Below are 23140 nucleotides of genomic sequence, written 5' to 3'. Positions count from 1 at the left end.
GTGAGATTTTCTTTAATTCTTAATTAAGTAAGTACTTGTAAGTATAAGTTTCATTTGTACATAAACCTGGCTGGGGTGTTAGTTGGAGGTTGGTTTTCTGATGTCCCTTGTTTATGAAAGACATTAGGCCAGACACCCACCTAATCACCCACTCCACACCTCTCAGTGTCTTTCAATTGAGCAAATCCAAATCTTTCAACCAGGCTCCCCCAGTATTTTTTAACTGGGGGACACTTTTCCCCAGTGTTTTTCAACTGGGTGCCCTCAGTATCTTTCAACTGGGGGGCCAGGTACTTGTAATACACCACCAAATAAAAGTCAAGATCATGAACCAATAATTGGGAGACCAGAGAACCAGGAGAGACTCACCAAATTCATGTGGACTCGCCAAAGAGGCAGATGGACACAAGGGTCCCTGCTGGTACCAAGGCTCCAGATCCTTGTAGAGTTCAGGCAAAGGAGAGAAGTCTGCTCCAGGTCCCTTCATGGTTGCCAAAACTGTCAACTGAAATAAAAATGCACAACGTGAGAGCTGTGAGTTTCAGTTTTATTTGGGGACTTACTGAGGACTATAGGCCAGGAGACAGCCTCTCAGATAGCTCTGAGGAACTGCTCCAAAGAGGTAAGGGGGTAGGTCAGTATATGTGTGATTCTGGAAAAGGGGTATGTGCAATTAAACACACATCTTGGTAGAAGGTTACTTCTGGTCATTAAGTACAAATATCTTAATCATTTTAGTACTTTCTAAGTATAGGAAGATGCAAGAAATTGGGTTTGTAACATTTTCTCTTGAAAATATCTAACTAACTGAAGCTCTTTACTGCCAGTTTTCCCAGAGCACAGAGTGCCTCATTCCTTATCTCCCTGAAGTTCTTTCAAGGTGTGTTAAAGGTCAGTGACTGCACTGGCTAATGACCTAATCCCTGTAAAGCTGAATTGTGAGAGACATTCTCTAATTGGCAATATTTTATACTAAATGTATATCATATTGTTTTTCACTTGGTCCTTAAAAAAATTCTATGATTTATTATTATAATTTTATGGATGAAGGAACTAAGCCTTAGAGGGGTTAATTAATTTGTCCAAGGTCACACAGACCAACAAGTGAAGATGCTGGGTTCCGACCCTAGGTATGGCCTCCAACATTCTAGCCTTTTCTCTTACTCTGACATTTTCACCCAAAAATCCCTGGGTTTCTCATGGCACTTTAATGTGTGTAAGTCATCTGTGCATGATCCAGGATTTGTTTCCTGGGTAGGCGCTGCAAAACCTACTTGGCATTTGAGGTCAGTACATTAGAGGAATAAACTGTGCTGTATCTAGGCTTTTAAGTATCTAAATGATTAAGAGTTCATCTTCAAAGGAGAAAAATAACAGCCTTGTAAAACGGGATTACCAACGCAGTGCTTAGTATCTTAGAATCTTTAAGCCTCAGAACACAGAGAGCAGAAGAGAAAAAAAATACATTTCTAGCTACAAGAGAACTAATGAGCTCCAAAGGAAAGAGCCTGTCTTTTTGCTAAGCAACACCAAAAGCTGAATATCTGGTGCCTGCTCTCTGGGCAAAAGGCAGAAAAATCAAGGGATGAAAAGATACCATCTCGTTTAACAGACACTTACAGCATTATTACACGTTTCCGCAACTTTACCAAAAATAGTCTCCATTTTAAACACTAACCTTAGTCTAACATCTCTTTGTGTCAGCAAGTGTCTTGTGCATGGTGGGTGCTCAGCAGCCCCACAGTCTCAGAGTGAAAATAATTTTTACCACCACCTAACATAGCTGTGTGCAGATACACATGAGGAAGGAAGGCCAAGAGATGAACGGCTGGCCCAAGGTCACACGGTTCTTTTCAGCAGAGCTCAAACAGAGCCCAGGTCTGTGGTAGGTGGAAGGTAACCACCCTGGGCTCTGCTGCCTCAATTGAGGGCTCAACTCTAACATTCAGTGATAGAGTTACCCGGGCCAGAGAAATTGATCATGCCCAACTCACAGAGTTATAGTGAAGGGTCCTGTGATACTCTAAAGGAAAGACCGGCCTTGTGGTACATGAGCGCTCTGTAAATTCACTACCCTTAGTGCCATTATTACTGACCAGCTTCTCTGAGCACCTTCTACCACACAGCCTGCCAGCTCTTTCAATAATGTCTTGAAGGTGACCGGACTAGCCACTCCAGAGTATGACTATTTGGCACACGGATTATTTTGAGCTACAGGGAATTGAGAGCCAACAGATGCAGGAAAAGTTCTTTACTTCCCCTTAACTGACTATAATAGAGTATAAATTTCCTCTTTTGCAAAGGAAATGTACATTTATAAAGGAAATTTCTGGGACTTCCCTGGCAGTCCAGTGGTTAAGACTCCACACTTCCAATGCAGGGGGTGCGGGTTCCATCCCTGGTCAGGGAACTAAGATTCCACATGCCATGCGGCGTGGCCAAAATATAAAAAAAACAAAAACAAAAACAAAAAAAAGGAAATTTCCATTTGTAAAGTTGCCTCAGTGTCAGGAAGATGGCTACACCCAGAGACAACTCTTACAATCTGAGACTATTAGCTGCACAAGACAACCTTTCCATATTTCCTCCTCTCAACTTCTTCTAACCTGCCTCAACTCTCCCAGAAGTCCCAAACTTCTTTTCCTTTGTTTAGCCTAAGATGATATTTAAGCCTCAATCACTTGGCCACCATCTTGAGTATATTTTCCTTGTGAAAGTCCCACACATCTTTTATCAGTTTAATTTCCAAGGCCCTCAGCTGGAGAACCTAGTTGGGTAGAAGGAAAAGGTTTTTTCCTCCCATACACTCTGATTAAAATAAATTCTTTACTGGGCCGACACAGGAGAAAGTTCTGGTCTCTTTTTAAATACACCAGCCAAACTTGTAACCAAGCAGGACCCTATGGGGTTTTCCTGGAAGAAGACCCCTGCCCCCCGTGTCCTCTGCCTGCCTCTTGTCTGTAGAGAAACTTTAGCCTCTGAGGCCTTCCCCAAGTTCCAAAGAGTAAATTTAATCAGAGAAGTGAGAAAATGCAGAAAGAAAGGAAAACAATCAAACAAGGCAAAATAATAATAGTTCAGCCATTAAACAAAATCAAGGACCTTTCGTTCCTTCTCAAGGGGTACAGATAATATTCTGAGCCACGTCCTTTGAGGTCTTTGGCAGATACTGAAACCCTCACCAGGTGGAAGAAGTTAACTGTGTGCTGCTGACAAGCACCTAGACCCCAGACCTGTTAGAATCAGAAGGTTGATGATGCTGACTTCCAATAACCTCACCACCAACCAATCAGAAGAATGTCCACGAGCTGATCACACACCTCACAAGCCCTCTCCTTCCCCCTGTCTTTAAAAACCTTCCCCTGAAAGCCTCGGGGAGTTCAGGCCTTTTAAACACGAGCCTACCTCGACTCCTTGCTTGGCGCCTGCAATAAACGCTGCACTTCCCTTCACCACCACCAGGTGTCAGTAGACTGGCTTTACTGCGTTAGCGCCAGCTAGGGACCCCCAAGTTTGGTTCAGTAACAAAATCTGTAGAAAGTTGTCAGCATCCAGCACTTGGGATTGGAATACTTTACCACAACCTAAACTTGAACTGGGTTCATTCAGGGATTTTTATCAAGAGAAGGACCGGAGAAAAGGCAGGCACCTTCTGTACAGGAGGTTCACGTGTTGCAGCTTCACCTTGCAGTTCTGTGAGCAACGGAACTTCTAAGGTCTTGGTCCGTGTGTTTGCAAATGTGGGCCGTGCAGGTGCCGGGTTTCTGAAAGCAGCCTCTTTTTACAGTGAGACGAAGCAGAGGAGGACAGCCCTATCTTCGGAAAGTTCAGGCCAAATTCTGGGCCCTCAGGGCCGTGCAAATTCAGGGCAGAAGAAGTGCAGTCTTTAAATGCACTAACGAAGGATGTGGGAGCGCGACCAAGGCGAGAGGAATGGAAAGGCGCACCGCTCCGCGCGCCCGCACCTCCTTGTTTTGGAGGCCCGCGCGGTGCCGCCTCATTCGCTGAGGTGGCCCAGGAGGCCGGGGAGGCGGAGCGGCCCCCTCAGCTGTACATAGCTCCCAGGTTTGCTCCGCCATCGCTCCCGCCTTCTGGCTCCAGGCGGTCTCGCGGCTGCGCGGAACCACAACTCCCACAAGACCCCGCGATCGGGGGCGCGGCCACGGTGAATGGGCGTGGCCTGAAACGGCTGGGCGAGCTGTGATTCAAAGGGGGTCTTGGTGCTCAGCTTCTCTGCTTCCCCGCCGGGCTTCCTAGGGCTCGGGAGCTTTCTCATCCATCGATTGAGATCTGATCCTCTGACGCCTGGAGTCACTCACCGTCCGGGAGCGTCGCTTCGGACTGGCACTTGACTGGCAGCGTGTGCCTAAGTGTAGGTTGGGGAGGCGCAGGGTGGGACCGGGTTGCCCTGAAGCTGCTGGTGGTCCTGGACTTCCTGGGGGAGCCTGTCTGAAGCCCAGGAAGTTACACGTGCTGGTAGGGGAATCCCGGGGGAAAAACCGGGGCCCAAACCAGCACTACGGGCCGGAAGCCAGCAATAACTCTGGGGAAAAGCCCAACCTCTAAGATGCTTGAATTTTGGCTATGAAGAAGAGCAGGAAAGATGACAGCCAAATCAATGGGATATCTGTGGACCTGTGCTGAAAATTTTAGATCTGTCTTCCAGATTTTTCTACCTGTCATTCATAGCTTTTATCTTTTTATCCCTTGTGTTGCGTTCTGAAACGATTCTTTGCCTTGGTATTCCAGCTCTCTGGTTTGGTTTTCAGCAGTGACTATTCTGCTATTCAGCCCATCTCTTGAAAGGTTTTATTTCAGTAGCTGTTTGTATTTCCAAGATATCTGGTTAACTCTTTTCGTAACTGCCTGCTCTCATTTCATGATGTGATATTCTTGTTTATCCCTATGATTATTTTAATTATGCTGGTTTTAATGTCCTGATAACTTTAAAAGAAGTTTCCTCAGGTGCAAATTCTCTCTTAAAAAAAAAAAAGGAGAAAGCATATGTTAAAGCTGTTCTTTTATGTTTTGATTTTCCTGAAATGTTTGTGATTGTTGGTCACTCATTTTTTTTGTACCTGAGATTCCCTGATTTTTACCCTCTTTGCAGAGGGAAGAGAGATAAGGAGAGGGCACTGTAGGGTTTAATTTTTAATTTTTATTTTTTTTAATGGAAGTGGGAAGAGGCAAGGTTTGCAGCCTAGTGGCTATCTGGGGGACCCCAACCTTCCAGAACCTGGTAATTATCGGGATTTTGCGTGTTTCTCTTGCTGAAGCTCCCATACTCTCTGCTCCCAGCTGGAAGCAGAGATCCCATCTTCTGCTCCCTGAAACTTATATTTTGGTGAAACTTCTCATTCTGGCATCTCAGCCAGTTACCTTTCCATTTCCCTTGGCTCCCTCTCTCCAGGTTTTCAACCCCCTTTCCTTATGTACCAATAGGGATGGTAGGAAAGAGTGACCCAAGGAGCCCTCCCCAAATTTTTTTAGTCTCTTTTTTTCAGTACTTAGAAGGGAACCAAGCATCCTCAGTAGGACTCTCAAAGATGAATGGAAAACAATGCCAGTAATAATTCTGCTAAAGAAATGACGACATCAATTCTTTGTATTGCATATAAATATTTTTTAAATTAATGTTATGTTAAGCATAAGAATTTCCTGGAGGTAATCATTTGAAAATTGATGTCTGTACGCTTATATCTTATTAGACAAGATGCTCTGCTAAACATCAGAGTCATGCTGATCATCCCTATTCTATATAAGAACTCTTGGAGTTCTGTTAAGATAACACCATCCATTTGAAAAAAAAAAAAAAGGTAAAACTAGAACACTGATCAAATGTTAACTCCTATCTGTGCCCTGAAGCTCAGTTGTTAGTGGGCATAATTTAAAATTTGATTATTTACCCTTTAAATTAAGAAATTTGAGTGTCTGTTGTTTTCAGCACATAAGCACTTCATTGATAGAGGTGTGATTTTCAGCATTCTTTAAGCAGGTAGCAGAAGACACACAAAAAAATACAGATATTGTTTAATCTTGGTTAAAAAAAATTAAATGACTGTGGCATGTAAAACCTTTAGAGTACCTGGGATGGCATAGTACATCCCCTTTTTTTTTTTTTTTGCTAGATACACGGGCCTCTCACTGTTGTGGCCTCTCCCGTTGCGGAGCACAGGCTCCGGATGCTCAGGCCCAGCGGCCGTGGCTCACGGGGCCCAGCCGCTCCACGGCATGTGGGATCCTCCCGGACCCGGGCACGAACCCATGTCCCCTACATCGGCAGGCGGACTCTCAACCACTGCACCACCAGGGAAGCCCGCATCCCCATTTTGAATTATGGCAAATTCAGGTTGAACAAATGTTTTCGCTTCCATAAATAACATCTTCATCATCCTCACTCTGGACGCCTCTGCATCTGCTGTTACAACAATAGGGAGGTACCTAAGTTACCAAGCTCCACTAGACTGCCCAATAGAGTGTAGAATCAGACTTTATGCATTTCAAAATTTAATCCTTTTGTGCTTTCCATTTCCCGTTCTCTTTCAACAGGTAAAAAAAACCTTGCTCAGCAAAACTTTTATTTTTGACCAGTTCATGAGACAGACAATAAAAATACTGAAACCAATTAATTAGCTATTATTAGTTATTAATTAAAAATAATTATAATTAGCTAATACTAATAGCTAGTTGTACATAATTTAAAATGTTGGTGGAGACATTGACCATGAAACTTTTTTTTTCACAGCCTGGTAGTAGAGTGAGAGCACAAACAGCTCAGCTATGACAAATTCACACACACACACACACACACACACACACACACTACAAATGAGATTAACGGCTGAATTATGTTGGTGGTTTCTTCATACCCAACCCCACCCTTGCTTGGGTACAAGAACTTCAAGCACCTCCATAAATATCAAGTAATTTTAAACCCTGTGTTCCTTAGGGCCCCTCTCATCTTGTAACCTACGATGTTAGACTTTTCCGAATACTGTTTTAGGAAAGCCCGAGTTTAGGATTTCATCCTAGCAATTTATTAGCACACTTCCTAGATTGGGGAAGAAAGAAAGCACAAATGGTGACAAGAATGCCTCGTCCACGGACAGATCACATTCTGCTGTACAGAGGCTGGTAATATAACCCACCACGCACTCCCCCACCCCCAAGCTTCCTCGTCTCTCTAGCTCACAGATTTCAAGCAGAACCCTGATTTTAAATTTTGTTGCATTTTTATTTTCCAGATAATATATCCACATTAACATAAGTCTCAAAAAAGGTAAGATTCCCCTAACATTTGTGCAAACAAATCAAACTCTTGTTTGGGGTAATTGGTGTTTCCTTTCTATATTCCACATGCATATTATATGATTTATGTAGTTTTAATTATGGTTGAATTTGAAAACTGCCCACTAACTTATGCTCTCTTTATTTTTTCAAAAGCTTTGTTGTCAATCTAAGAGTACAGAATCAAAGTACATTGCTTTGCATGTGAATGTTCTCTTGAAATTATATTACTATTTAAACTAATTACAAGGAATTTGTTCATTAATAGAAAATTAATGAACAATGGGAGAAGAGAAAATGCCTTCAAATTTCCCATGCAGATGGAATTTCTTTGAGGTTAGATTATTCTCATGTGAAAGAAAGTAGGACATGAAATAAATTCACTGGAGAGAGGGGAGAGAATAAATGACCAACTTAGGATAAGTTCAAACTTAAATTGGAAAATCAAAAGCCCTTTCTAAATGCCTCTCTTATAAATAATTCTATTAAAATAACAAAGCCAACAGAGTACAAAATTATTTGTTTCCAAATATATACCCTTGAACTTTTGTTATCATGTAGAAAATTACCCATTTGCCTCTATTGGTTGGTTGGAATTTTGAGAGGAAGCTAGTGTATAGAATAGGAGGGTTTTTAGCATTGAGTGAAGGCAAGGAAATGGGTCCCTTAACACTGCCTGCACAGTGTAGCAGCAACTTTGTGAGGTCACAGTCTGATTTTGGATGGCCATCCTTTGCCTCAGGGAGGGAGTGACTGTTTAGCATGAATGTGTATCTTTGAAGGGAGGGCCGTCCAAGCCTCTGGGGGTGTGCCTGTCTCATTCACTGGTCTGGTGACTTACTGCTTCAGAGAGTTGCATGATAAACTCTAGTTAAAATCCACCTCCAGCTACTTACAAATTATTACAGGTACTGGACCTTCAGAGGCCTATGCAACCAGGCACCCTGTTAAAAACACAGAACAGGGTGCTATGTAGCGTACACGGTGTGAAAAATTGACATCAGTATCCACTCAGTGGTTTCAGTCCGTTGTTTTCCACTAGATTGTAGAGGTGAGAAACATCTGGAAGGTTCCCAGGAAGTGGTGGATTTTGGGGGGAAAGAAGATGAGGGTGGGATTACCAGATTTAGGAGGTAACAAATAAAGCATGAGAGGTAGGCCTGGAATCATGAACTTTTGCTGTTGTCTCGGCAGGAGTTGAGGTATTGGGCTGGCCCCAAAGTTTTTTCAGGTTTCCCGTGACATCTTATACCGAGGCTGCGTTGAAGTGGGTCAGCCACAGGGAGGTGGTGGTGATTCCACAGGGGAGTCATCATTTGGGTTTGGGTATCAAGAAACAACCAAAGTAATTTAGCCAGAGAATCCCCCTTGTAGTGTGCGTCTGTGTGTTAACTCTTCATAGCTGAGGACATTGAGATGGATGGTTACTGACATCCTATCCAATTCCAACATTCCTCATGTCTGGACGTCTTTGTTCTGCTTCTAACCAGATGTGAGACCTCGGGCAATTCCTCAACCTCTAATTCTACCCCCATGTGGTGTCGTCATGTGTACCAAGCCCCAGAGTTTGTTTTCTACGTAACCAGACACAGGTCCTTCAGTTCCCAATCTCTTAACTGGGCTGACCATTACAGTGTAGAAGGTACATGACAACCCTGGATGAGAAGTGATGGTTACTTCCCCTTGAGAAGAGTGGGAAAGCGCTGAGAGGGCGGATCACAAGGGGAAATCCTGCTAGCGCCTGGGGGCACGGGGAAGAGGGGGAGAGTGTGCTGACATCAGACTTCTGGAGGGGGATAGAAGGTGCTATCACTGGTTGCACTGCAGTCACAGAATGGGGTTGGGGGCAGAGCAAGGAGGAGTGTGGTAATGGAGCAGCGGCAGGCGCAAAGAATGACCTGGCTGAGTAATTAGAAGGGAAAGGTCTTGTTATGGGTTTTGATTTTGTGAATGTGTGTGTGTGTGTGTGTGTGAGAGAGAGAGAGAGAGAGAGAGAGAGAGAGAGAGAATGCCTTACATTTTAAACGAGGGAGATAAGTGATGTTTACTTTTGTTTCTAGTGATATCTTTTCTGTGATAATAAGAAATTCATATGATTGTAAATGGAGTACTGGTGCTGGACTCCAGGCGCAGGTTCAGAGAGTCGAAGAGGGAGATCTGGGGAGCCATCCTCTTCTTTTTTTTTTTTTTTTAATTTAATATTTTTTTAATTGAAGTATAGTTGATTTACAGTGTTGTGTTAGTTTCAGGTGTACAGCAAAGTGATTCAGTTACACATATGTGTGTGTATGTATATATATATGCACACACACATACATATGTGTTCTTTTTCAGATTCTTTTCCCTTATAGGTTTTACAAAATATTGAGTAGAGTTTCCTTTGCTATACAGTAGGTCCTTGTTATTTACCTGTTTTATGTACAGTAGTGTGTATGTGGGGAGCCATCCTCTTAATAAGAGAAGTAAACACTAGTCACCTTCAGAGGTCCTACAATACAGCATGGCTGATGTCATCTGGACCCTGTTAAACGTGTTTAACCTAAGAGTATGATTCTTCATTGTGTTAAGTACAACAGGCCTTGCGCAGAGCAGTGAGGGAGCTGGGGGCAGCTGTGCCATTGGGGCCTTTGTGGAAAGTACCTGGTAGTACGAATAGCAGTAGTTATCAGTTTTGGAGAGCTTACTCTCCTCTGCTCCAGGCACTGTGCTATCATGTAGGTTTACAGGGGTGAGATAAAAGTAGAAATAAAAATAGATGTGGGCTCTGTTCCCATGAAGCTGAAGCGCATCTGTTCCCTTTTACTGTGCGTTCCCTTCCTGTCTTCTCTGGGCACCATGCAGCCCTACCAAGGACCTACAGGGTTGAAGTGCCTGATTCTGCAAAAGGACCGCAGTGTCCTGAGCGCGCTCACCACGCTGGCTCTGCCTTGAACGGTGGAAGAAGACACAGGGCATTTCTTCCTTCTGTTTGCCAGTGATTTTATCATCTGGTGGTGGTTTCTGGTTCCTGAAAGTTGGTGACATTATCTGGCGTGACCACGTAGTTAAGTATGAGATAAGAGTGGAGGAAGATAGACTGATATTGTGGAAGAAGAGCTGTCCCTGAGGGGTCCCTCCCACTCGGGGGGACAAGCAGATTCCAAGAACATGATCAGTGACCTGAGGACGGCAGGCGTGCAGCTGTGGAGTGGATGGGAGATGAAAGGCAATGTCAACAGCCCAGTTCTGTGAACTGATTTTCTGAATGCTGTTATGCCTTGTACAGAAGACAGTTTGTGCAACAGAGGGGCAGCCTTATAGAGCAAGTTTTACCAGTCATGGAATGTATTGCATTTTTCCATCCTGGACACAACGCTCATTAATCCAGTCAATCTGTTGGTTATAAAAATTAGCTTTCCTCTAACGGACATTTCTCACTTTGTAACCTCTTTGAGCGATACGCATCCTTCTAACTTTATCCCCAAATACCTAATCCTGTCTTGTAAAGAAAACTTGAGAGTTTTATAGCTCCATAAACATTTAAGAAAAACAATGGACTCATTCTAGTTACTTTTTAATCCTGTTGACATGCCAAGAAAGGAATCAGTAAATATCGGGCAATCTTATCACCAAGCACAAATTGCGGTTTATACCTAAGTCATCAGTAAATAAATCTTCTGCCTCCTCCAAAGCCTTTTACCCACCTTCTAATATCTCTATTATGCCATAAAAATAAAAACGGTTACCAGTGTCCAACTGTCATTAATCACAATTCAGCTTACTCCAGAAGTACAAATAAACTGTTCATTACATTTTTATCCCATTACTTTGACCCTGATACAGAATTGCTCATTAGCCTTATTCCTAAATCAGGAACTACAAAATTTTAATAGAACAACAGTTTCCTTGATGGTATCATGGAAATGTAAGTGCCCAGTGCAATTTTCTTAACTTGTACAATTACTCACACATTACAGTAAATGGGTCAAGGCCATTGTCAAGCCTCCATCAAGGAGAGTCATTAACTAGAGGAATTTCCCCTTGTTCTTCAGCCTCTGAGCTGAAGGCCATTAGTTGGCCACACACATTTGACACCCTTGTAGACTTTTTATAGCTGAACAGCATATTTGTGTTTAAGGCATTATGATGCTTTTTCTTAATGTAAGAATGCCAGTTTTTTCACCTTTCACACTACTGCCCTCGCTAGGAAAGCTCCTGCCACAGAAGGTTTAACCAGTCCTCCAAGGGGATCACCTGAAATACCTCCAAGATAAAAGTGAAATTCTAAACAACACCCATAATAACTTTATATTAATACTGATAAGGAAAGGATTTTCCCCTTGATACCGTAATACATATATATGTACATATATGGAAAGATAACTAAAAAGAAAGAGCAGTCTGATAAATGGAAGAAAGAATAAACATAAAAATTCAGAGGAGTGAGACCACTGATATATGGGCTCCATGAGAGCAAGATGTTTGCCTGTTTTGTTTACTGCCGTGTCACGGGCACCCAGAGCAGCACCTGGCACTGTATCCACTCAAACTTAGGTTGTTTTGAATAAATCACTTTGGCCTTTGATAGTGAGGTAGTTAGTTTACAGTCCTCAGGCAAGGGGTGGGATCTGTGTTGGGATTTCAAGAATGAGAGCAGCCAAATAACAAAACAGAGATGCTAAGCTGTGCAAGGATACACTTTGCTGGATTGGGGTAGGTCAAAATGCATTTCAAACATGATTCATGTATGACTGTGGTCTGTACACATGTTGATCATTTTCCTTTGAAAATGTGAAGCACGCAGGTGTCGTCCGCAATGAATTGTTTTGTCCATATACAGAATCACAAAACAAGTTATCCTGGGCTTCCCTGGTGGCGCAGTGGTTGAGAGTCCGCCTGCCAATGCAGGGGACGCGGGTTCGTGCCCCGGTCCGGGAGGATCCCACGTGCCGCGGAGCGGCTGGACCCGTGAGCCATGGCCGCTGAGCCTGCGCGTCCGGAGCCTGTGCTCTGCAGCGGGAGAAGCCACAACAGTGAGAGGCCCGTGTACCGCAAAAAAAAAAAAAAAAAGTTATCCTGACTGGCCTCTGCCCACACACTCCAGGAGTATAAGTATACTTCTCCCCATGGTCTTTCTGACGTCAAGACTAACAAGTTGACCCTCCTCTATTCAGTCCTGCTCCCATCGGTTGTACATTACTCCCAGTGTTTGCAGTCTCGGAGTTGCCGTACCGTCTGACTTTTGGTCATACAACGTCTTTGAAAACCAGTGTGTGTTTTACATTTACAGCATGTCTCAGTGTAAACTAGCCACATTGCAAGGGGTCAGTAGCCACGTGTGGCTACTGGCTGTAGTATTTGTACAGTGCAGGTCTAGAAAGACCACACATTTTTCTACTCAAGAAAATGTCATGAGTTACTACACTACATCTTATTTCAATAATTAAGTCAAGTGATGGTAGCGACTCAATCATGGAATCAAATCTGATGAGGTAAATCCTTGCACTGCCCCTGTGCTTACATTTGCTGTTCTTCTTATTGTTGTGGTGGTGGTTGTTGTTGTTTTAATGCTTCTCACTCACTGTGTGTTTGATCAAAGAATTAGGGAAATGTGTGACTGCAACAAATAGGATGGGCCATGACGAAGCCTGTCTGCTTGACCAAAGTGGAGTCACGCTCCTTCGAGTCCTCTTTCTGACGAGACCCTGATCTCGGGCTCTGTTCTTTAGTCCAGTGGCTCTGCCCATTCGGTCCAGTTTTAGCAAGAATCCTGTTGAGTCGATTTGTCAGAAAATCCCCTACCCTTGATATCTGATCAAATTCCTTATCTCCCACCCTTGATGTTTTATTCCCCTGGCCCGCCTTCAGCAATAATCCTGTCCATTTGATTTAGCCAGAATGCCCCCACCCTTCCCCTGACGTTTCAGCCCGCTCTTTGGCTCTAAATCTCCACTTGTCCTTGTTGTATTTGGAGTTGAGTCAGATCTCTCTCCTGTACTACAAAACCCCATTGTAGCAGCGCCCCTGCCCCCAAGAATGAAGTCTTCTTTACCATCTTTACCAAGTGTCATGAGTGATTTTCCCTTAACAGTCAAGAAGGTGCTAATAGGGAACCATGACAAAAAAAATGTAACCTCCTCTAATGGACATATGTTGGGTTTGCCTGATCAATATCCTTCCCTCTTCCCCTGAGATACTACCCTCCTCAATTCCAGATGGTCTTAGCAGAACTGCCAGCTGAGGTTTTCCTTCTCAGGGGTGGGCAAGTGAGCCGCACTAAGCTCACTTAGTGCCAAGATGAAAATTCTGTTGGGAAACTGAACCTTGAGGCTTCAAACCAAGGATGAAAACGGATTGATGCTGCGTTAGTCTGATGGCCCATTCATTCTTGCTTTCCTGGTTTTGGGGTCTACCATAGTTCCGCCTTTCTGAAGATAAGGTCCGCTTGGGGGAGAACACTGTTCGCAGAGTCCCTCTGCAATGGCCCACGTGGGCCAAGGTTGGGGAGCATAATAGATCTCTGGAAGTTTTTAAAAGATGCCTTTTTCCCTTTTGCATGTGGCCATTCAAGACAAAAGGTCTGGGTAGAGTAGAGGATGATTAGAAAAGGCGAAGTTACAGCTACGCACTGATTTTGTGGTTGATGGAGAAATGGAAATACCCAGGTACAGGGCTGGGGGGCAGGGGTGGGGGTGAGGGGTAGGGAAGGGAGAGACATTAATAATCTTTGTCTTTCAGAACAGCCCCTGAGACCTTCCTCACAAATGAAAATGCCCCAGTGAATTCTGGCAAGTCCCTTAAATTGAACTGACTGCTGAGTCTGCCATCCCCATGGCCAGATAGCTCTGACCATGATCTGATTGCCGTCCTCTTAGCCTGACAGAGGAGGCCACCGGAAACAGCAGGGAATGCCCCCAACTCCTGCATCTCCCACACAAACCAGCTGTCAACACCTGTGAACACCTTCCCCACCCCCATTCCTGTAGACATTGCTCAGTCATTCCACGAGGGGCGCAAATGCTGCTAATTGGTGGCATGGACGAAATGAGCAAACTGGGCTTGCAGCAAAGCAAGGACTAGACTCATAATCCAAGCTGAACTAAGAACTCTAGGGCTTACCGGCCTCTTGGGAGGCACTCAACCTGTGCCCTTCCACGGATTTGGGTCACCCTAGGGGGTTTCCAACAATTGTCAACAACATTTTCTTTCTGTTGGATCCATGTGACCTTCTGGGGCCACACTTCTTGTGTAGAAGCCAAGCATTAATTTACCTCCTTTCCAAAACCACATGGACTTGTACTTTGGAGGGGTGGGCCTAAGAGACCCTCAAGAGTTTAAGGAAACACCACCAGGAGGTCCTGTAGCCCTAAGATGACTGCAGAGATCTCCCCCAAATGAGGCTATTCTTGGTTACTCGGGAACCTTCCAGAGGGATAACTGCCTCATTATTTATACTCACGTTGCAGACAGTCTTCCCTACGATGGGAGTCATCCAGTTAGAAAAGGTGCTACAAAATTTGTCCTGACCTTAAAGAAACTGATCAGCAGTTTGACCCGAGGAGGTAGTCAGGTCAGCCTCAACTCGTGGGCCAGTTCTAATGGGTGTCAGAATTGTGGGCCAAGGCAGAGACTGTGCAGTCATCATTACATACTGCTGCACCCAAGGGAATGCCTTGCACCACGTGGAAAGGTCAGTAGAGACCCTTAATGACAACGACGGTTTCTGAGATTTGTTCAGCTGGTTGAGTCCAGGACGCTGGGGGGCGCGGTCGAGGTCAGTATTATGGGTTGGTCTCATCCCGCTGCTTGGGTTCTGTCGATCATAGCTATAACTGCTGTATGAGACAAAATGAATGGATTTGGTCCCAGCCTCTACTGGTCAGAGTCATCAAAGTGTCTCACTTACGAAAAGATTCCCCAGAAGCCAAGAGAGTATACAAATAAGGAGTGGAGGGGCTTCCCTGGTGGCGCAGTGGTTGGGAGTCCGCCTGCCGATGCGGGGGATGCGGGTTCGTGCCCCGGTCAGGGAGGATCCCACGTGCCGCGGAGCGGCTGGGCCCGTGGGCCGTGGCTGCTGGGCCTGCGCGTCCGGGGCCGGTGCTCCGCAGCGGGAGAGGCCACAACAGTGAGAGGCCCGCGTACAGCCAAAAAAAATTAAAGAAATAAGGAGTGGATATTATTGGGAGACAATTTTCTGTGGATCTCTTCATTTCTGCACATCATGTGAGCAGAGGCACTGAAAGCCCTTGTTCCAGACTGGCTGTTCAAAGATATTTATGTAGTGAACATCCTTGAAATATAGGAGTGCCTCTTTCCAAAGCAGAGGGGAGGTTTGCTTACTGTCCAGTATAATAAAGATAATGTCTCCATTTAGGGAAAGGTCAGCCAGGCTTATCGTCCATTATAAAAGAGTTGGGGTCCCTATGCTCAGGGCTCCTCAAATGTGATGCAAACCTATTGTGTGCCCAGCATCCACCTGCGCTGCCCCATGTAACCCCCGTGGCACCTGAGGAATGAGGGGAACCGACAGACGTGAACATGAATCTCATGCCACTTGCTGTGCCATGAGTAATAAAGTCCTTTGTTGTTTTGACCTAAATATGCCGTGTTTTCTGACAACAACCATGAAACTGGCAGGCTAGCTTCTTAGTTTTCAGGTAGGGTAAAATTTCAGACCCTTACAGTCCTTGATAAAAAGTCAAGTAGGCAGTGGAATGTACAAGCATGGAGTTCACCAGGGAAGTCCCTAAAGGGTTATTCTAGTTCTGAATGTTTCAATCCTTGTCAGACGTTTACCACAGTGTTTAGCGCACACACACAGAAAATGCTTGGCCCTCAAAAAACCCATTTTCTAATATTAAGACTACTTATCAGTGCACTTTTTACCCACTACCAACTGGCTGTTTTGCCAAGAACTGATTAAAGCAGAATTGTCACGTGAGAGACTTCTAGGCCAAACAGTGAACGCTGTGAGAACGCAGCACCTGGGAGGTTTGGTCTTGGCTGTGCACGCATGATTAGAAGGTGGCAGAACAGGCTTCAGAGACGCAGTTCACCCTTTCAGGAGCCAGTCAGTCAGGAACTTTCTCAGAGTGTTAAAGCCTCAAATTCCAAAGACCACCAGGAACAAGCCTGTTGTCTGTTAAAATCAGATTTATTGACTCAATACCGTGAGAGAAGATATTTCGCAGGAACCAAAGGCTGCTGACCAAGAGGGTGGAGGAAAGCATCTTTCGGAAGCTCCCTCTGAAGGAGTCTGAGGCAGGTCTAAGAGAAGCAGTTCTGGACTGGTTGCTGTTTCTGAGGTGAAATTAGTAGAAGCAGGGATTAATCAGGATTTGGGTGCTGTCTTAGTTCAGGCTACCATAACAAATAACCTCAGACTGGGTGTCTCAAGAGCAAACATTTATTACTCACGGTTCCAGAGGCTGGGAAGTTCAAGATCAAGGTGCTGGCAGATCTGATGTCTGGTGAGGACCCGAATCCTGGTTTGCAGACAACCGTCTTCTGGTTCTATCCAGAGAGAACAAGCTTGCATGTCTTTTCTTATAAGGACACTAATCCCATTCATCATGACCTAATCACCCCAAAGGCCATGCCTCCTAATGCCATCACACTGGGGGTTAGGATTTTAACATATGAGTTCAGGCAGAACACAAACGTTCAGTCCCTAACAGGTGTGGCCATGAGGACAGGGTGGCTTAGCAGTTGGGTATCCCCAGGGATTTGTTAATTTTGTTGATCCTTTCAAAAAACCAATACTTGGTTTTGTTAATTTTCTTTATTGTTTTTCTGTTCTCTGTTTACCTCGGCTGTAATCTTTATTGTTTCCTTCCTTCTGCTAGCTTTGGGTTAGTTTGTTCCTTTTCTAGTTGCATAAGGTGTAAAGTTAGGTTGTTGATTTGAGATCTCTCTTCTTTTTTAATATAAGCATCTACAGCTCTAAGTTTTCCTCTTAGCACTGCTTTCAGTGCATCACATAAATTCTGTCGTTAATGTGTTTAATTTTTATTTGTCTCAGGATGTTTTCCAGTTTTCTTTGTGACTTCTTCTTTGATCCATTGGTTAAGAATGTGTTGTTTCATTTGCACATATTTGTGAATTTTCCTGTTTTCTTCTGCTGTCGATTTCTAGTTTCATTCCATTTAGTCAGAAAATGTACTTTGTATGATTTCAATCATTTTTTTAAGACTTGTAGCCTAATATATGGTTTATCCTGGAAATACTCCACGCCACTTGGGAAGAATGTGTATTCTGCCCTTGTTGGGTAGCGTGTTCTATATATGTCCGTTTAAGTGTTCTATTTTCTTATGGACCTTCTGTCTAGTTGTTCTATTCATTATCAAAAGTATTGAAGTCTCTGACTATTACTGTAGAACTGTCTATTTCTCCTTTCAACTCTGTCAGTGTTTGCTTCATATATTGAGGAGCTCTGCTGTTTGGTACATAGATTTTATCATTGTTATATCCTTTTGGTGAATTGACCCTCTTATCATTATATAATGCCCTTCTTTGTCTCTTGTGACAGTTTTTGATCTAAATTCTATCTTTTATATTGGTATAGCCACCTCTGTTCTTTTCTGGTTACTATTTGAATAGAACTATTCATCAACTCTTTCCTCATTCATTAAAATGACAAGTCATCCGAAAGGCAGTCATGGTAGAATGGCAATACATTTGCTAGTGTCATGGAACTGCAAATACTAAGTGCAACGTAATTCACACAATCACTTAACACTACAGTAACCTAACAAGGAGCTCTGAAGCCTCTGTTGTTACGGGCTTCCCTGGTGGCACAGTGGTTGAGAGTCCGCCTGCCGATGCAGGGGACACGGCTTCGTGCCCCGGTCCGGGAAGATCCCACGTGCCGCGGAGCGGCTGGGCCCGTGAGCCATGGCCGCTGAGCTTGTGCGTCCGGAGCCTGTGCTCCGCAACGGGAGAGGCCACAGCAGTGAGAGGCCCGCGTACCGCAAAAAAACAAAAAACATCCTTAGCCAGTTGATACTGACATGTAGGATATTCATTTCGACATTTTGTTTCTCTGATGTCCTTTTTATAAGAAGCTATAAATCTTTTGTTAGTGGAAGATCACTTTCCATCTTACTGCCTTTTCAGGAAATGCCATATTAAGCCACCTAAAAGAAATATTCAAGATACTGGAAAAACAAGATTCACATTTTACTGTTAAAGTTCATAAAATGTATTTTTCTGAAACGGGCCTGAAAAAGAATGTTAAGACAAACTGTCTTAGTGCTTTCTACCTAAAAAGTAAATTTATGCTAAATATATACTGGTGAAGTTATAGAACAAAGGTATAAGGTCATAGTTGGAAAACTAATCATCACAGTGATGGTGTATACATTAAAGTTTGGGTGAGTAAATTAAATTTCTACAACAAATGAATTTAAAAATTATATTTCCCAATAATAAACACATAATAAATATAGTATCTTACAAAAACTTATAACCCTTCACTCAAGGCTTAAATTCCATAAGAGAGGGCAAAAATTTTACACTGAAAAATAGATTATTACAGGACAATGTTTTGCCTTTCACAGAAAAAAATTAGCCAGAAACAACTTCATAATGCTAAAATTTAAAAATTCAGATTACGTTCAGCACTTTACCCCACTTGGCTAATTCTCTTTTCTCTTTGTGTCTTTATGGTGACTGATAAGTAAATATTTTTCAGGCTTCTCATTTTTCTCTGTCCAAGGATAGTGACAAGTTCAGTGTTGCTTTCTCAACAGTGCTTGCATCGTTGATCTTATCCTCTCAAGGAAATTTTATACTGATTTTTTTTTTTTTTTTTGCCTATGGCATCCAATTTAGTAAGAGCTAAATCAAAATATTTAGGGTTTATAATTTTCTCTTTCTACAAGAGGCACCAATTCTAGGTTGGTCATTTGGGATATCCTTTGAGATCAAAAGGAAATTCAAACAACATCAATGATTCAATCAACAAATGCTTATTGGCAACTGTGTATAGGTACTGTGGTAAATAATCAGAGAACTATTACATGAGTAAGGAATTCTCTTTTCAAGGATGTTACAGTCTGGATAGGCTATTTTTTAAAAATATTTATTTATTTATTTGGCTGTGCTGGGTTTTAGTTGCGGGATCTTTAGTTGAGGCACATGGGATCTTTTTAGTTGCGGCATGCGGGATCTAATTCCCTGACCAGGGATCGAACCCGGGCCCCCTGCATTGGGAGCTCAGAGTCTTAGCCACTGGACCACCGTGGAAGTCCCTGGGTAGGCTATGTTACAAACACACACACAAAAGACCAGTCATACAGAGGAGCTAATGGTGAGTGTGAAATAAATGCTATGGACCACAGTTGACGTTGGGTCAAAGAGAGAGGTTTCTTTGGCCTGTGGTAGTAAGGTTGGCTACCTAGAGGATGTAAAGAATCAGTGTAGGATGGAGAGAAGGGAACAGCGAATGTTGAAGGAGGAGAAGGGGAGATATCTCCAGAATAAACCAAAATGATCTGCCATGAATTGAAGTATGCTTTGGTAGGTTAGAAATTAGATTTGAATATATTTCAAATATACTGATCTGTGCATATTTTCAAAATATCCCTTTGGAAAGGTGAAGCATATATGGTTGACTCTCTTGGCCCCATGCAATGCCACAGGGTACTGCCATGGCCAATGAAATCACCCTACTGCAGGCCTTTCCCTCACCCTTAATCTCTTTCGTGTCTTAGACCCTCTTCCATATCCAGTACTTTGCTTCACTGTGGATTAGGATTTATAGTCTTACCATCATCAAGTCCTAAAGATAATTCCCAGCCTTCGTCTATGTAACAATCTTTTACATTGCAGCACTGCTCAGAATTTTGTCTTCTAACAGTCCCTGGATCAATGATCATTTTAACTTCAAAAAATTTCATTAACAGCTGCTAATTAAAGATTTGCAGTTTCAGACTTAACCCATGATTTTTATTAGACAGGATCAGATTAAAGAGAATATAGGGCTCTGGTTATCTGTTTTAAATACAGCAGTGTCTACATGCCAATCCCAAACTTCAATCTGTCCCTCCCCTGTCCCCTCCACCCCCCGCCCCATAACCATAAGTTCGTTCTCTAAATCTGTGAGTCTGTTTCTGTTTCGTAAATAGGTTCATTTGTATCATTTTATTTTAGATTCCGCATAGAAGCGATATCATATGATATTTGTCTTTAAAATAGATAACCAACAAGGACCTATTGTATAGCACAGGGAACTCTGCTCAATATTCTGTAATAACCTAAATGGGAAAAGAATTTGAAAAAGAATAGATACATGTATATGTATAACTGAATCACTTTGCTGTACGCCTGAAACTAACACAACATTGTTAATCAACTATAGTCCAATATAAAATAAAAAAATTTTTTAAAGTCATTAAAAAATAAAACAAACAAACAAAAAAGCATATACAGGTCTCCAGAAATAAAATAATCAAATTAAAGAATTCAGGAAAAAATTACACGAATGTCTGCCTGTACACAAACACTCCTCCCTGCTCACCCATGTGGAGGGCTCAAGAGAAAGACAACATCTACCCTCTCACCCCACCCCACCGTGTTAGCCAAAGAGTTGCCTTCCTTACTAGAAAAAGCAAATGATCCCTCACTGACTGCATTGCCACTAATTTCTGATGGATTGGGGGCAACTTGCTAAACTTCTTGGTATCTCAGTCCTAACCCCGTGGGGCTGTTGGGAGAATTAAACAGTAACCTGTAAAGTGAAAAGAACACTAGTGAGTGGCAGCCCCCAGCAACTGGAGTAGTAATAGCTGCTTGCCGTATAATCCAGTTTCAACCTCAATATAGCCTTGGTATGATGAGGATAGGAATGGTGCAGAATAGGAAGAAGGAAGAAAGAAACCGTAAGAATTCACTTCTTTATTTCTTAAAAATTGGTGGAATGTTTGTGGAGTTTGAATTTTGAAGGTATTTGATGAAGAGGGTCATAATTTCAAATCCAGATAAATGTATTGCTATCAGTATAGTCACTACCGTCTGCCTTCAGTATGTTCACCCTATTAGCTGGTTACATTTCGACAGTTTTCTGGGTTTGCTACTGCAAGCTTGGACCTAATGGTGCCCGTGTTAAATTCTATAAATAGATAAGAAATCCTTTGGCATGATGAAGCAGTGGTTCTTAGACAATTTGACAGTTGTCTACAGACATGTTTGATTGTCACAACGAGGAGGGTCCTCCAGGCTTCTAGTGGGTAGAGGCCAGAGATGCTGCTAACCATCGTACAGTGAGCAGGACAGCCCCTCACAACAAAGAATCATCTGGCCCAAAATGACTACCGTGCCAAGGGTGAGAAACCCTGATGTAGGTGAAGCAATACCAAGACGTGGAATGATGGGAATACTGGCTTTGAGCCGTAGGAATGTTACTCTCATTCATGCCCTCACTATGTCACCGAAAGGCCAAGAAAATTACTTATATCCCATTGCAGAGGAAGTGTTTAATTAAGGAGACAAGGCAACCTGTTTTCCTTGCCAGCCCAGTATAATCATGAATACATCATCTCAGTGGCAGGACTTCAAGTTATGTGAAAGTTCAGTAATATGGACTTTCAATCACCAAAGCTGCCACTGTGCAGTGCCTCATCTGTTTAATTTGCGGGCCACCATAATTCACAATAAACTCCCAATCTGGCAGCCTGATCTGAGATGGCCAGCTAGCTACCTAGTGGTAGGCCAGCAACTTTGGACTCTTTCTTCTCAGAAAGGACAGTAACTTTTCCTTCACTGAGACAGATGCATTCTGAATTTGGACTTGCTTTTCTATCTGTCCTGCCTCTCCCAGCATCATTATCTGTGGATTCTCTTTTGCAACAGGAAGTGATCAAGAATGAAGTAACGGGACAAAAAAATCAATTTTGGACTGTAAAATGCAGTAGAACACATGAGAAAGAATAACCAAAATATTTTTAAACGATCCTAAATCTGATAAAAAAATTGTTTCATTTTGACTGAAATTTGATTACTCATGGGAAAAGAAATAATATTAAAGCAGGTGTTCGATTAGTATTGAAATGTTAAGTAACAAAAAAGTTTCTAACTTTATTTTCAGTAATTTGGAAAAACAGAATTCTGCTTTGAGCAGTGTGCTTTTAAAATAAATTAGAAAAAAAAAAGAAAGAAAAAAAGAAAAAAAATAAATTAGAAATGAGTTGCATGAACATAGGAATACGAATCTAATAAACTTTATTAAATATTTAAGCAACATTGCAGAGAAGATTGCACACTACCTTCCCTCACAATCACAAGATAGCTGCTAGTAGCTCTTAAGACAGGACACTTCTTCACTTACCCCATCCCAGTTGTAGAATAAAAGCTCTTCCCATAAGTCTGACTGGACCAGCTTTGGTCACTTCCCTATCCCTGAACCAATAATAATTGCCTGATGTTGTCATGTGTTGATTGCTTCTAACTTAGGTTTCTGATTCTATTATTGTGAGGCCAGTGGAATCACCATATTTGTATAGACTAAACAGGACGCCTCTCTGCGGCTGGGAATGGGATTATTACCTCTGAAATCACATGAGTCATAAGGGGAATAAATGGAGGATGGATGGAAATTGGGGTTCTGATGCAAAGGAGGAAAGGAGAAATAGATGCTAGGGAAAGAGTGTCCACAAGGTGTGAAACTGTCTTTCCCTTGTAGAGAGAGTCAAGGTCATACCCCCTCCAACACTTACACCTCCCTCCTCGTCTGCTTTCCAGGGTGTGCAAAAAGCCAAACACAGCCAAATGACGGTGTCAACTTCTGTTTCAGCAACAAACTTACTATGTCTTGGAGATGGGGTGGGAGGAAGGGAGAACATGTCAGTAAAACCTTCAGATCTACAGAACCAAGAGT

The 23140-nt window shown here is 42.9% G+C and overlaps 1 long non-coding RNA gene across 1 annotated transcript in view; it reads left to right on the top strand.

Moving 5' to 3' along the window:
- Window positions 1-4185: 4185 nt before the first annotated feature.
- Window positions 4186-23140, top strand: part of LOC117201960 (uncharacterized) — a 43809-nt gene continuing 24854 nt past the window's right edge. The window contains exons 1-2 of the long non-coding RNA XR_004484110.2: window positions 4186-4372; window positions 7245-7279. This is a non-coding gene — a long non-coding RNA (uncharacterized LOC117201960). The remainder of the gene's footprint in view (window positions 4373-7244; window positions 7280-23140) is intronic.

This window comes from Orcinus orca, chromosome 14 (assembly GCF_937001465.1).
Source record: "Orcinus orca chromosome 14, mOrcOrc1.1, whole genome shotgun sequence".
In the NCBI taxonomy this organism is placed as follows: domain Eukaryota; kingdom Metazoa; phylum Chordata; class Mammalia; order Artiodactyla; family Delphinidae; genus Orcinus; species Orcinus orca.
The sequence above is the reverse complement of the archived record's forward strand: the minus strand, read 5'-3'. Positions and strand labels throughout refer to the sequence as shown.